The sequence below is a fragment of the Magnolia sinica genome, chromosome 10 (genome assembly GCF_029962835.1).
Source record: "Magnolia sinica isolate HGM2019 chromosome 10, MsV1, whole genome shotgun sequence".
In the NCBI taxonomy this organism is placed as follows: domain Eukaryota; kingdom Viridiplantae; phylum Streptophyta; class Magnoliopsida; order Magnoliales; family Magnoliaceae; genus Magnolia; species Magnolia sinica.
In genome coordinates, this window is record NC_080582.1 from 26,702,805 (window position 1) to 26,716,172 (window position 13,368).

At 36.9% G+C, this 13,368-nt stretch overlaps 1 protein-coding gene across 1 annotated transcript in view; it reads left to right on the plus strand.

Annotated features, from left to right (window-relative positions):
* LOC131258209 (tropinone reductase homolog At5g06060-like) overlaps positions 1 to 13,368 on the plus strand; it is a 37,307-nt gene that overhangs the window by 21,472 nt on the left and 2,467 nt on the right. The window lies entirely within an intron of this gene.

The window sequence follows — 13,368 nt, forward strand, 5'->3', positions numbered from 1 at the left end:
TTTATATATATATATATATATATATATATATATATATATATATATATATATATACACACACACACACACACACACACACACACACACACACACACACACATATGTATGTATGTATATATATTTAGAGAGAAAAGTGTGTCATGTAAAGCATTATTATCACAAAAGAGGATTGAGAACCATCTTTGCACCACACATGAGAATCTTTGTTTATGTTTAAGATCTTTGCCACCAATGTTATAGGCTCCATCATGAATAGGGCATGGTTTACTAAGTATTGAGCTAGTATCCATTGCCACCCCTGACCACATCCATCAGGTATACCCTTATGTTTTACCTTGATCTCAAAAAATCAGGTTTATTCAGCACTTTGGTAAGCCTCCTGTAAGGAACAATATAAAATTATACCTTAACCACTAAATTCATTTTCATGGCCTGCATGAGTTTTTAAAGTGTGATATCTGATCAATTCTTCATCTTGACAAGGAACATTATATGTAGATTGGATGACTTATAAACACTATGGTGAGCTTTATACAAAACTAATGGTGGGTGTGCCTATTCCAGCTGTGTTGACATGTTTGTGAGAGTACATTTGTGGTCACATGGGCATTTGGACAATTATGAAAAAAAAAAAGTCCTCTCCTAGTAATAAGCAAGAGAGAGAGACCCGGTATGCATTTGAATAGGAAAAGGTTTCTCCCGACTGTAACAGGCCTAAAATCAGATATAAATAAAAGTTGTAATATATATAATATAAATAAAAGTTATATATATATATATATATATATATATATATATGAAATGGTACTATTAGGTCGACCTCATGAAAAATTCTCATGAAGTCAAGCTATGTGGGCCCCACTGTGATGTGGGTCGAATATTTACCCCATCAGACAGATGCACCATTCCATGTTGGCCCACAGACTTAAAATTCAAGTCAATCCATGACTTGGGTGGAACACACCACATATAATAGTTGAGAGGGGTTACCCTCCCATTAAAACATTCATAATCATTTATTGGCCCCATTGAGATGTGGTTCACAAATCCAGCCCATCCATTATGTGTGTCCCCCTTGGGTGAGCAGTCAAACCACATTTTAGCTGCATCCAAAACTCAGGTGGGCCCCACCAAGTGCCTTTATACATTTTGTGCATGTCTTCACATGGTTTTAGCCGATATGGTCCACCTGAGTTCCATATATGGCTGATTTTTGGGTTATCGGAGAACCTAAATGGGACCCGTCAAATGCACAACGTTGATGTTTGACACACATCACGATGGGGCCCACACAACTGGACCTAATGAGAAGTTCCTTTTATATATATACATACTATAAGGTCGGCCTCATGGGAACTTCCCATTAGGTTGAGCTGTGTGGCCCCACCGTGATGCGTGTCGAACATCAATGCCATGCAATTTATGGGTTACCATTAGGTTATGTGATATTCCAAAAATCAGTTGTATCGGTGGGCAATACCATTTAAAACCATGTGAAGACATTCCTAAAACATATAAAATCATTTGGTGAGGCCCACTTGAGTTTTGGATAAAGATGAAACTTTGTCTGACCCCTCATCCACTTACAATGGATGGACTGGATTTGTGAACCACATATCGGTGGGCTAATAAATGATTATCAATGTTTTAATGGGAGGGTAACCCCTCTCAACTATTGTATGTGGTGTGGCCCACCTAAGTCATGGATTGACTTGATTTTTAAGCTTGTGGCACACACTCTAATGAATAATTATAAAAAGTCCATTAAAACTATTTGAATGAGTACTTATATGTTCTTCTAAGAGTCAACATGAGTATATAACCACCTGAATATGAAATTATAGTAGGCCCATATTCAACATAGATTAAAGCCATAATTGTTTTAATGAAAATAGGTGCATTGCATATATGTTTGTGGACATTCATTATTTTGTACATACTTAGCACTAATATGTGGATCAATGTAAAGTATTTCATTTTTATTGTTTGATCAATTATCTAAACCATAGTAAGCTTATACAGTTATGAGTAAACTCATCTTCCAAATCATAATCAAATCATGTATGTGCAAGTAACAAAAAAAAATCATGAAATTAAATGGGCTTCACGATGGTCTAAACTATGCAAGGTCAAGAAGTTCAATGTTACTATGCATGGTTAAATCCATAAGATAAACTTATGCACGATATGTTCAATGAGAGTAAATTAGCATTTTATACAAGTTGCAACATACACACATATATTGCACCCATATTTAAAATTATGAAATTTTTTGAAAATTATATAAATATGTAAACTTGGCCCTTATTTTTGCAAGTAAGGTCATACAATGTGCATGAGCACATATTTGTGCATAGATTAGTACACAGGTGGAAAATAAAAGAATACTTTGGATATGGAGAGTGAAAGGCCTATCATGAGTACGAAAGGTTAGGAACTAATAGAGAGGATCAGGAAAAGCTTTCAGGATTGTACTTAAGTCAAGAGAAGTACATGATAATTTACTTAAAAGATTAGCTTAAATGAATAACATAAATCGTTATCACTCTGGTATAAGAGAATATAGAAATTGTTAAAAATGAATATCTTACATACGGATAATTTGATGTTCTCAATGCTTAGGCAGTAATTAATTGATTGTTGCTAATGCATTTGAACCTATTATATATTGATGCCATTATCATGATTATTTTGTAAATGTTATATATTTGATCATACATTAAAAATGTATGAAAATAGTCTACCATGACACGTAGAAGCTTGACAAAGCTATAGAATGAATGGTTATGTCCCAGAGGAAGGTGATTACGACCAAATACAATTATGCTAATTTAAAACATAATTTCCTAATTAAACTTGCATGCCAATTAAACTAATTAGAAAATAGCCTACCATGACACGTAGAAGTTTAACAAAGCTATAGAATGAATGGTTATGTTCCAGAGGAGGGTGATTATGACCAAATAAAATTATGCTAATTTAAAACGCAATTTTCTAATTAAACTTACACACCAATTAAACTAATTAAGACAATTAATACTACAGCTTCTAAGCCAATAATTAGTCTAATCACATAGATTACAAATGATCTACCAATCTAGTAACTTGTTTATAAATAAGATATTGAGCTTGTGTGTGTTTTGCAAGTTAAGTGCCTATCATAAAATTCAATTCATGCATTCGTATAGTTGAACTAAACAATCACATAAGCATGAATAGAATTATGCTCAATCAATAACAAATACAAACATGGATAGTGGTTCAGTTTCCCTACTCCTCTCCTAGCAAACACACTCTCCTTGAGTGTACCAATATTCACTATCGAAAAGTTTTAAATCAGTTTGACATCTAACCTATACAAGAGTATACTCATGCCAGAGGTGTACATAAGGACTTATCCACATAATCACTTACGTCAGTGGTCTACGTAAGGACCTACCATGTACACACCCGTATCGGTGGTGTATACAAGGATTTACACACGTATACACTCGTGTCAATGGCCTACACAAGGACTTGCACGTACTCACTCGTGTCGATGGTGATACATTCCTATACAAGAACCTACGTGAGGTTGGATTACAAACTCTACACTCAATCCTACATAAGGAATGAGTGTATAGACTCTTATAATTGACAACTTATATGATTGAGCCCATTTTGTAGTGCCTTATTGGGTTCCTTGATCGATTCTCTCTCATGCTACAATCAGGCATCATTGTTCTCCATCGATCGTTGATGCTGATGGTTGCTAATAATTTAGCTCCAAAATTAAATACATTGCATGCAATGCTTTATTGAGGTGACTAAGGTAATGAGAATATAGTGAAACCTCTTACAATTAATGGAAGGTTGTAATCCAAGGGGATTCACCTAGATAAGTCTTTTAAAGGATTTAAACAAAGAATATACTAATAAAGTTGGGTCTAAACTATAAAAAATGGTAGAGTTCAAGCTCAACTTCAAAGTAAAGGTTAGAATCCCTATTACAGTGTTAATCTCAAGAAACATGACCTAGATCTCATTAGTTTAAAGGCTTAGGATGAGGAATATGAACATGAAAGCACCAAGGCTTTTATGGCACAAAAAATCAATGATTTTACCTAAGAACCGAATGTCATTTTATAAGAAATCGATTTACAATGACTATAAAATTGTTAGTTAAGATCGAAGAGTCTGTCGATCTCATCGAGAAAATTCAAGAATTAATATGTTGGGTTACTGGACTGATTCTTCGATTAGTTCGAGTGGTCCTTCGATCCATTGAGTTACATCGATAGCCTGTCGATGGGATCGAGGACCAATTGAAAACTAATATTTTGGATATACATTTTTACAACAGCTTCAAACAACTTCTAGCCTTACTTATCATATTTCAATTAGGCTTTTAAGGCTAATGGATGATCAATAAAGTTTACCTATTAAAGTTAGGATCATCTAGACGTTCAAAAGTTATTTTGGGTCAAGGTTAGGGTCACAAAGGTACCTCATATACATGTTCTTTACTCCTTGATGTTTCACATCCTCTTGTGTCTTTGGTTTTCAGCTTTAAAGGGCTCAATCAACTACATGACACATGGACTGACATGATTGACAAACAAGGTGCACAAATCAGTGCACTACTAATCTCCCCCTTTGTCAATTATGTAACAAAAATCTAACTTTGATAATGTCATGGTCTATACCAATAACATACCAAAACAAGTATAAATAATACATGTCAAATATAAATTTACAACTAGATTACAATTAGAACATATAACATTTGCAATGCCCCTTTATCAATTATGTGGAAAAAACCTAACTTCAACAATGTCATGGTCCATACCAATAACATACCAAAACAAGTATAAATAGTACATGTCAAATATAAATTTACAACTAGATTACAATTAGAACATATAACATTTGCAATGCCCCTTTATCAATTATGTGAAAAAAACCTAACTTCAACAATGTCATGGTCCATACCAATAACATACCAAAACAAGTATAAATATTATATTTCAAATATAAATTTACAACTTAATTACAATTAAGACACAGAACACTTGCAATGCTCCCCCCTGTCAATCATACAAAATAGATTTTAACTTGTTTTAGTGTGACTTAATCTTTCTCTCCCTTTTAGTTAGTATTTAACAAAGAGCTAATTTAAATATATATGCAAATAAAAATATAGCATGAAACAATTCCATAAGTCATGGATTTACCAATTATAAGACACATAATAACAAAAAAATAAATGGTGTATATAAACGTTAAAATATGGAGCATGCTTATTATGGTCATTTAAAGAGATACACCAATCAAAATAGAAATGACCAATGATACTCTAGCAATAAACATGAAATATTTAAAATTAAGTACATTTAGAGCTAAACTATTAAAAAACAAATGAGGTTATAATTCTTAAATTTTACTATTAAGCACAAGATGAGCCTAAATCCTTTGATTTTACTATAAGGTCCCACTAATGAGGCTAGAATCCTCACATTTAACTATTGCATTCAATAAATGAGGCTTGATCCTCTTATATAACAATTCAGCCCAAAGAGAACTTCTAATGTCACCTATCTAAGGTGTTATGGTCTCCCAAGTCTCTACGGAGGGACATCATGGTGTAGGCCATTAGAACACATAAGTGTCCAAGGTCTTCATCATTAGAGGAGTCACCTTAATCGAATTTGGACTCCTTCATATCATCTCAAGTTATCGCCATAGCCTTGCATTTGGATCTTACTTTGTTAACACAATTGGTAACATCATGTTCATAACCCTTACAATTGGAACACTGGGTTACGCTCGATCTTTTGAAAAATTTTCTTTTATGCACAAGTTCAACCAACTTACCATTTTTGTCACAACTCTTCTCTCTACTAAATTTAAGGAGTTTCTTAAATTTTTTAGATAATTTTTCATCTCCATCCTTATCATAACTATCACTATCACAATTAATAATCATATGCTAAACCTATGAGATGTTTTAAGAATAGCTAGTTTCTTTACTCTAGAGGGGGTCTTAAACTGTAGTTCATATGTTCGTAGAAACCCTAAGAGTTCTTCTATATTTATCTCATTTATATTCTTACACTTTTCTATTGAGGATATCTTTGGAGTGAATATATAAGGAAGAGATTTAAGTATTTTACTACATATACGACCATTCGGGATCTTCTCTCCATAACATCACATGGAGTTGCAAATATCATTAAGTTTAAAATAAAACTCCATGAAGATTTCAGACAATTTCATTCTAATATATTTAGATTGAGTTATTAAGAGTTGAAGCTTTAGTATCTTTACTGTGCTAGTTCCCTCGTGGGTGACTTCCAATATATCCCATGCTATCCCATGCTTCCTTACTTGTTTCACATGTGTAAATACATTTAAATTCATCTAGAAAAATTATATAATAAATATCATTAAGAACTTTGGCATCTTAGGTATACTAGGCTCTCTCATTAACATTCCATTTAGATTTATTTTTGGGAGCGCTAATGTTTCTACCATCAACCATGATTTGTTTTACGGGCCTAGTCCATCCTTGTTCTACAATTGCCCAAACCATAGGGTCAATGGATTTTAGAAAGTCTCTCATCCTAGCTTTCTAATAGGTGTAGTTAGACCTGTCAACGATACACCCTTATCGGGTAGACATCATTCCAAGGCTTGAATCAACTCAAGGTGATTAAGGCCTTCAAGAGCTACCCGCTCTGATACCAATTGAAATTACTCGTGGTTGGCCTACTAACTATGCATAGAATAGTCTACTACGGCACGCGGAAGCTTGGTGGAGCTATAAAATGAATGACCGTGTCCTAAATGGGGGTGATTAAGACTAATAAAATTATGCCAATTCAAAATACAATTGCTTATTTAAACTAATACGCCAATTACACTAATTAAGACAATTAACACTAAGGCTTCCAAACCAATGGTGGGTCCAATCACATCAATTACAAATGATCTAAAAACTAAGCAACTAGTATATAAACATTATAGTGAGCTTATATGCGCTTTACATGTTAAGTACCTAACATACAATCCAATTCAAGTAATCATATAATTTAACTAAACAATCACATAAGCATGAATATAATTGTACTCAATCAATGAAAAACATAAGCATGTATAGTTGTTTAGTTTTCCTACTCTACTCAGAGCAAATGCCCTCTCCTTGAGTGTACTGATATTTACTATCAAGAAGTTTTAAATCAAGTTCACCTCTAACCTATACAAGTGTATAATCCTGCCAGAGGCCTACACAAGGATTTACTCACGTAGTCACTTATGTCAGTGGCATATGTAAGGATTTACCATGTACACACCCATGTCGGTGGCCTACATAAGGATTTACCCACGTACACACCCGTGTTGTGGCCTACACAAGAACTTACACACGTACTCACCTGTGTTAGTGGCGATAGGGTCCTACATAAGAACCTACGTGAGTTTAGGTTACAAACTCTATACTTAATTCTATACAAGGAATAAGTGTATGGATTCTTACAATTGACAACTTATTTATTTGATTGAGCCATTTCTGTAGTGCCTTCTATGGTCACTTGATCGATTGTCTCCCATGCTTCAATTAACTCCCCTTATCCTCCCTTGAGTGTTGATGTTGGTGTTGCTAATGCTTTAGTTCCAAGATTAAACACCTTACATGCAATGTTCCATTGAGGTAACTAAGGTGATTAGAGAATGGTGAGATCTCCTACAACTAATGGAAGGTTATAATCATAGAAGATTCACTTAGTTGGGTCTTGTAGAGGATTTAAACAAATGATATACAATAAGGTTGGGTCCAAACTCTAGAAGTTCAAGCTGATATTCAAGGTGGAGGTTGGAATCTCCATTAGAGTGTTAATTTTAAGGAAGATGACTTGAAACTCATTAGTTTACATGCTTAGAATGAGGGATATAAACATGAAATTGCCAAGGCTTTTATGACATCAAAATTTCATGATTTTTTCCAAAAAACAAATGCCCATTTATAATAAATCGATTTACAATAGCTATAAAATAACTAGTTAATGGTTCTATTGATTCGATCGAAAGGCCTTTCGATGGGATCGAATGTCCTTCAATAGGATCGAACAATCCGTCGATCCCATCAAGAAATTTTAGGAATTTATCTGTTGGATTGTTGGACTGATTTTTTAATCGGATTGAATGGTCCTTCGATTCCTTCAAGTTCCATCGACATCCTGTCAATGGGATCGAGGACCACTCGAAAACTGTTATTTTAGACATACGATTAAACGACATCTTCGCACCTCTTATAGCCTTACTTATTATGTTCTAATTAAGCTTCTAAGGCTAAGGGATAATTAACGAGGTTTACCTATTAAGGTTAGGATAAGATTAAAATGTCATTTTGAGTCAATGTTCGGTCATCAAGGCACCTCATATACATGTTCTTTGCTCCTTGATGCTCCACATTCTTATGTCTTCCATCTTTAGCTTCCAAGGGCTTAACCCACTAGATGACACATGGACTCACATAATTGACAAATAAGATGTGAAAATCATTACACTAACAATATGTAATTGATATAATCTTGGTATAAATTATTATGAATGTGATAGGCTAATTATAATAATTCTCTCTCTCTCTCTCTCTCTCTCTCTCTCTCTATATATATATATATATATATATATATATATATACACGGAAATGCTCACCTGCGAACCAGTTCATAGGTACTACATACGAACTTTTTTGAGAACCCATCATACGTGATGTGGATCCAAAATATGAACCGTTCATGTGAAGCAGCACCTCATGAAACCCCCTAGGACCAAGTTGTACTTTGATCTAAAACTTTGATGGGCCATGAAAAATGAAAACAGTTTCCTCACTTGATTTGCATTTCTCTTTGCTATGGCCCACCAGAATTTTAGATCAGGGTGAAAATTTGTCTCAGGAGGTTTTATGGGATTCTGCATCACATGGACCGTTCAAATTAGACACCCATGACACATATGCAAAGGTGCGCACGTGCGTAGGTGCGCAGGGGAGCATGACTCTATATATATATATATATGCTAAGATGAGCGATAGATAAAGATTGGGTGACTAAATAACCTTTGATCACCAGACAATAATCATGAGTGATGTGCAAACTAATCACATGCTGTAAAATTAAAAGGAATTGATTAATCATTGGATAGTAGCCACCAATGTTGGACAAATTAAGCTCACATGGTTAGATAAAATTGAGATATACTATTAAATCAAAATATGTAATCCTTTTTTTTGGTACATCATAAATGGTTGATGTTGTTACCATCATAATAAATTAATCGATGAGTTGAACCACTTATTAATGGAAAAAAATATTAGAAAATGTTATCGACATGATGACCAAGTAGGAAATGTTGACACTTGTCTAAGTGTACAAGTGTGACCAGATGGCTTTTAGTACAATTATGTTGAAAAAGATCTTCTCGATAACAAGAGGGAGAGAGACTCAGTCATGCAATTAGGTAATATTTAAATATGAGAATGTTTCTTCACATTGAAATGGTAAAATCCCAAACTTGGATACAAATACAGGCTATAAATATAGGTTAATGTCCATGATTGAAATGTAGAGAAAATATTAGAGAAAACAAATTTTTTTTTTTTTAAGATAGCCGAAAATTCATTTCTGATGGGAATAGACTTTACAAGGTTCTGCACAATATTTCAGGTCCCCTCGCAACAAAAATTGAGAGGGCCTATCATAAGGGGACACTGGTGTCACCTATCTACAAGAGAAGCCAAAAACGGAAAGAAACAAAACTAGCATCAAAGTTAGTCAGTCGTTCTAAGCGATCCTAGCCTGACCCTATCCAAGAAGATCATTCCACGGACGAGAAGAGGAAGGGACCAAGAATGTAGATAAATCACAGAATGTTGAAGGAGGCTCCCTTCATGAGCCATACCATATGCCGGACCATTTCTTTCTCAGAGCATGTGAGTGAATGAAAAATTACCCCGCCGACGTAAACGGTTAATTCTTAACAGCCAAGGTTTCCATTTCCAAGGAGTCTTGGATTGATTTGTGAGGCTATCAATCATCAATTTTGAATCAGACTCGAAAATTATCCTATCCATACCTTTCTCCAAACAGAGAATCATCCCGTCGTGAATAGCACGAAGTTCCACCATATTGTTTGAACTAACCTCGTTGGCCGCGGTGAAACCGAATATAAAGGCACCATTGTCGTTCCTGCAGATGCCACCCCCACCTGAGGGTCCAAGATTACCTAGCACCAAGCCATCAACATTTAAGTTTACCCATCCAGGGGATGGCTATCTCCATTTCACTAGGATTGAGGCAGCACAATATTAATTAACAACCCGTTTCAAGGGACTAAAACCGCGAGTCCCGCCAATAGTGCCCATTTTATTTGCTCCAATAACCAGGTTGGCCCACCATTTGACACGGGCCTCAGACCTCCTGATAATCGTAGGAGAGTTGTCATAGACTGCGCCATTTCTGGAGTGCCAGAGCTCCCAAAGAATAAGGATTGACAGCAGAATTCTGACTAAGTTTGGAGCAACTCCTGGAGCCGATGCATTCCTCTAATGGTTTTATTTGCCTTCAACTAAGCTGTGGAGTAGAGGAGGGACACCACACATCAAACCGAACGTAGCCCAAAGAGCTTTTGCATGACGCCCAAATAGAAAGAGATGGTAAATTGATTCCATTTGTGGAGTAACATTCATATCTTCAAGGCAACATCTACACCTAGAAGCAATGACTATGCCTTTAGCTTGAACTCTGTTATCGACGGGGATCGCATTTTGAAGAACTCTCACATGAATATGGGGAATTTGGGAGGGAGAGGGTCGTGCCAGATCCACCTTGCCCATTGGATGAGAGGGGATGGGGATCTCAGCAGCTTTCAGGCTGATTCAAGCGGCGAGATGCACTCAGAGGGTTCGTCAAATTTTGTAAAGCCACCATTGAATATATCGTCAATTATTTGTTGAGGGAGGAGGGAGAATACCCAGGAGAGAGGGAGAGGGCTTGAGCAACCTAGGACATCTTTCAACTGCAGCTCCTTCAGCTCGGGAGGAATTGGGCTGTCAAGCAGGTGTAGGAGGGGGCCCCTGTCCATCTAGTTATCTGACTAAAAGTTTAGATCTCCGCAGCCAACAAACCACTGAACTGTCTTCGAAAGGATAGGAATTAGGGACCTAACTCTCTTCCAAAGCAGCGACGTGTTTGAAGAGGAAGGTAACAGGACATTAGAATGGATATCCCTGATATGTTTGCTTTGCATTAGCTTTACCCAAGGACCAGAAGGATCCCCATACTTGACTACCCAAGCTAACTTTAGACGATGAGCATCCATGACTTTTCATGACTTCTTTCAATCTTCTAATACCCAGCCCTTCTTCCTCGATGGGTCTGGCAATCTTTTTCCAAACCAGCCAATGATGTTTCCTATTCCCATCAGCCCATCCCCAAAAGAAATTTGAGAAGCTTCTTTTAATCTTATCGATCACCTGGCGCGGGATATGCATCGCTGACATGATATGGATGGGGAGACTGCCTAGAACATGACGAACTAACGTGAATCTACTTGCTTGAGAAATCAGTCTACCAGCCAAACTAGCAGTCTTCATGTCCACCTTATCCACCAGAAACTGAAACGCTGAAGATCTGATTCTGCCCGAGCAAAGAGGGGCCCCCAAATAGATGATTTCATCCCTGGCTTTCTGAAACCCGAGAATTTGCTCAGTGGATCTGATCCTGGCTGGAGTTAGAGCATTAGAACAGATGAAACTACTCTTTCGGTGGCTGATTTTTTGACATGTTACTGCCTGAAATAAGGCCAAAAACTGATTGAGCTGAAGGAGTGACTCCCTCTTTCCGTTGGTGAAAAGCAGAATATCTTCGGAGAAGAGTAAATGAGAGGAGATGGAGCAACACCAACGCATGGCAAACGGTTGATAGCCGCCACTCGCGATCATAAGGTTTAGATTCATTGAAAAAGTCTCCATTGCAATAAGAAATAGAGCAGGGGAGAGGGGGTCCCCTTGTCTCAAACCCCTGTAAGATTTGAAGAAGCCCTTCAGTTCTCCATTGATTAGGATGGAGAACCAGTAGTTCCCCCAGCAGCTATCCATGAGCTGGATCCATCTCAGGCTGAACCCGAATTTGAGGAGCACTTATTTCAGATAATCCCAACTCACCCTATCGTATGCTTTCTCAAGGTCGAGTTTGAGGATGAGATTGCCCCCCCCCCCCCCGAACTTTTCTGTTGATATCTCGAATCACCACTTGGGCAAGCGCTATATTTTCTGCTATCGATCTCCCCTGAACGAAGGCACCTTGTTCCTGCGATATCATTTTAGGTAAAAAAGAGCTTAATCTGTTAGATAATAGTTTTGTAAAAATTTTATAAATAACATTACACAAACTTATAGGCCAAAAATCAGCAAAACTAGTAGCTAACTGAGACTTTGGGATAAGACAGATGAGATTTGAGGTAAAAGCTCTTGGGAGAGCATTCCCAGCCATCAGATCCATCGCAGCTTTAAGAACGCCATCGCCAACAATGTCCCAACAGGTTCCATAGAAGGCCATCGAGAAGCCATCAGGACCCACGGCTCCATCTTTAGGCAAAGAAAAGGCCGCCGCTTTGACCTCCTCCATCGATGGAGGAGCCAACAATGCATCATTGTCCATCTAGTTAATGACCTGAGGGATAGCTTGGACGAAATCAGCATCGAAACTGATGGGTTCTGCTTTAAAAAGGTCCTCTAAGAATCTGACTGCTTTGGCTTTTATTTCTTGGAGAGAAGAGACCGTATCCTAGGCCACATTTCTGATCGAGGTAATGGCTACCCTCCTAACTCTTTCATTGGCAGACGAATGAAAAAATTTAGTATTTTTATCTCCCTCTTCAAGCCAAGAATTTCTATATTTTTGTTTCCAAAAAACCTCCTCTATGAGCTGAAGCTAGTTAAACTTGTGCTTCACTTCAATGTACTGATGGGAGAGATCTTCCAAGGGGGAAGATTGCATGTTGAAGTCGATTCCTTCTAGTTGTTCCTTAGTTTTCTGGATCTGGTGAAAGATATTTCCAAAAGTTTCCTTGTTCCACACTTTTAACAATCGTTTAGTTTTTTTCAACTTTAGCTGAACATTAATCATTGGATGAGGGGAGCATTCTTCCTCCCATGCCTTTTGAATTAGCTGATAGAAAGAAGCATGAACAGTCCACATTCTGAGGAATTTGAAAGGCGTAACCTTTGGGGGATCATGGGAAGGGAAGGCGAGACGAAGCGGAGCACAATCCTAATTGATTCTGGGCAGATGTTCGACGTGAAACAGAGGAATTGCGGTCACCCAGCTGGAG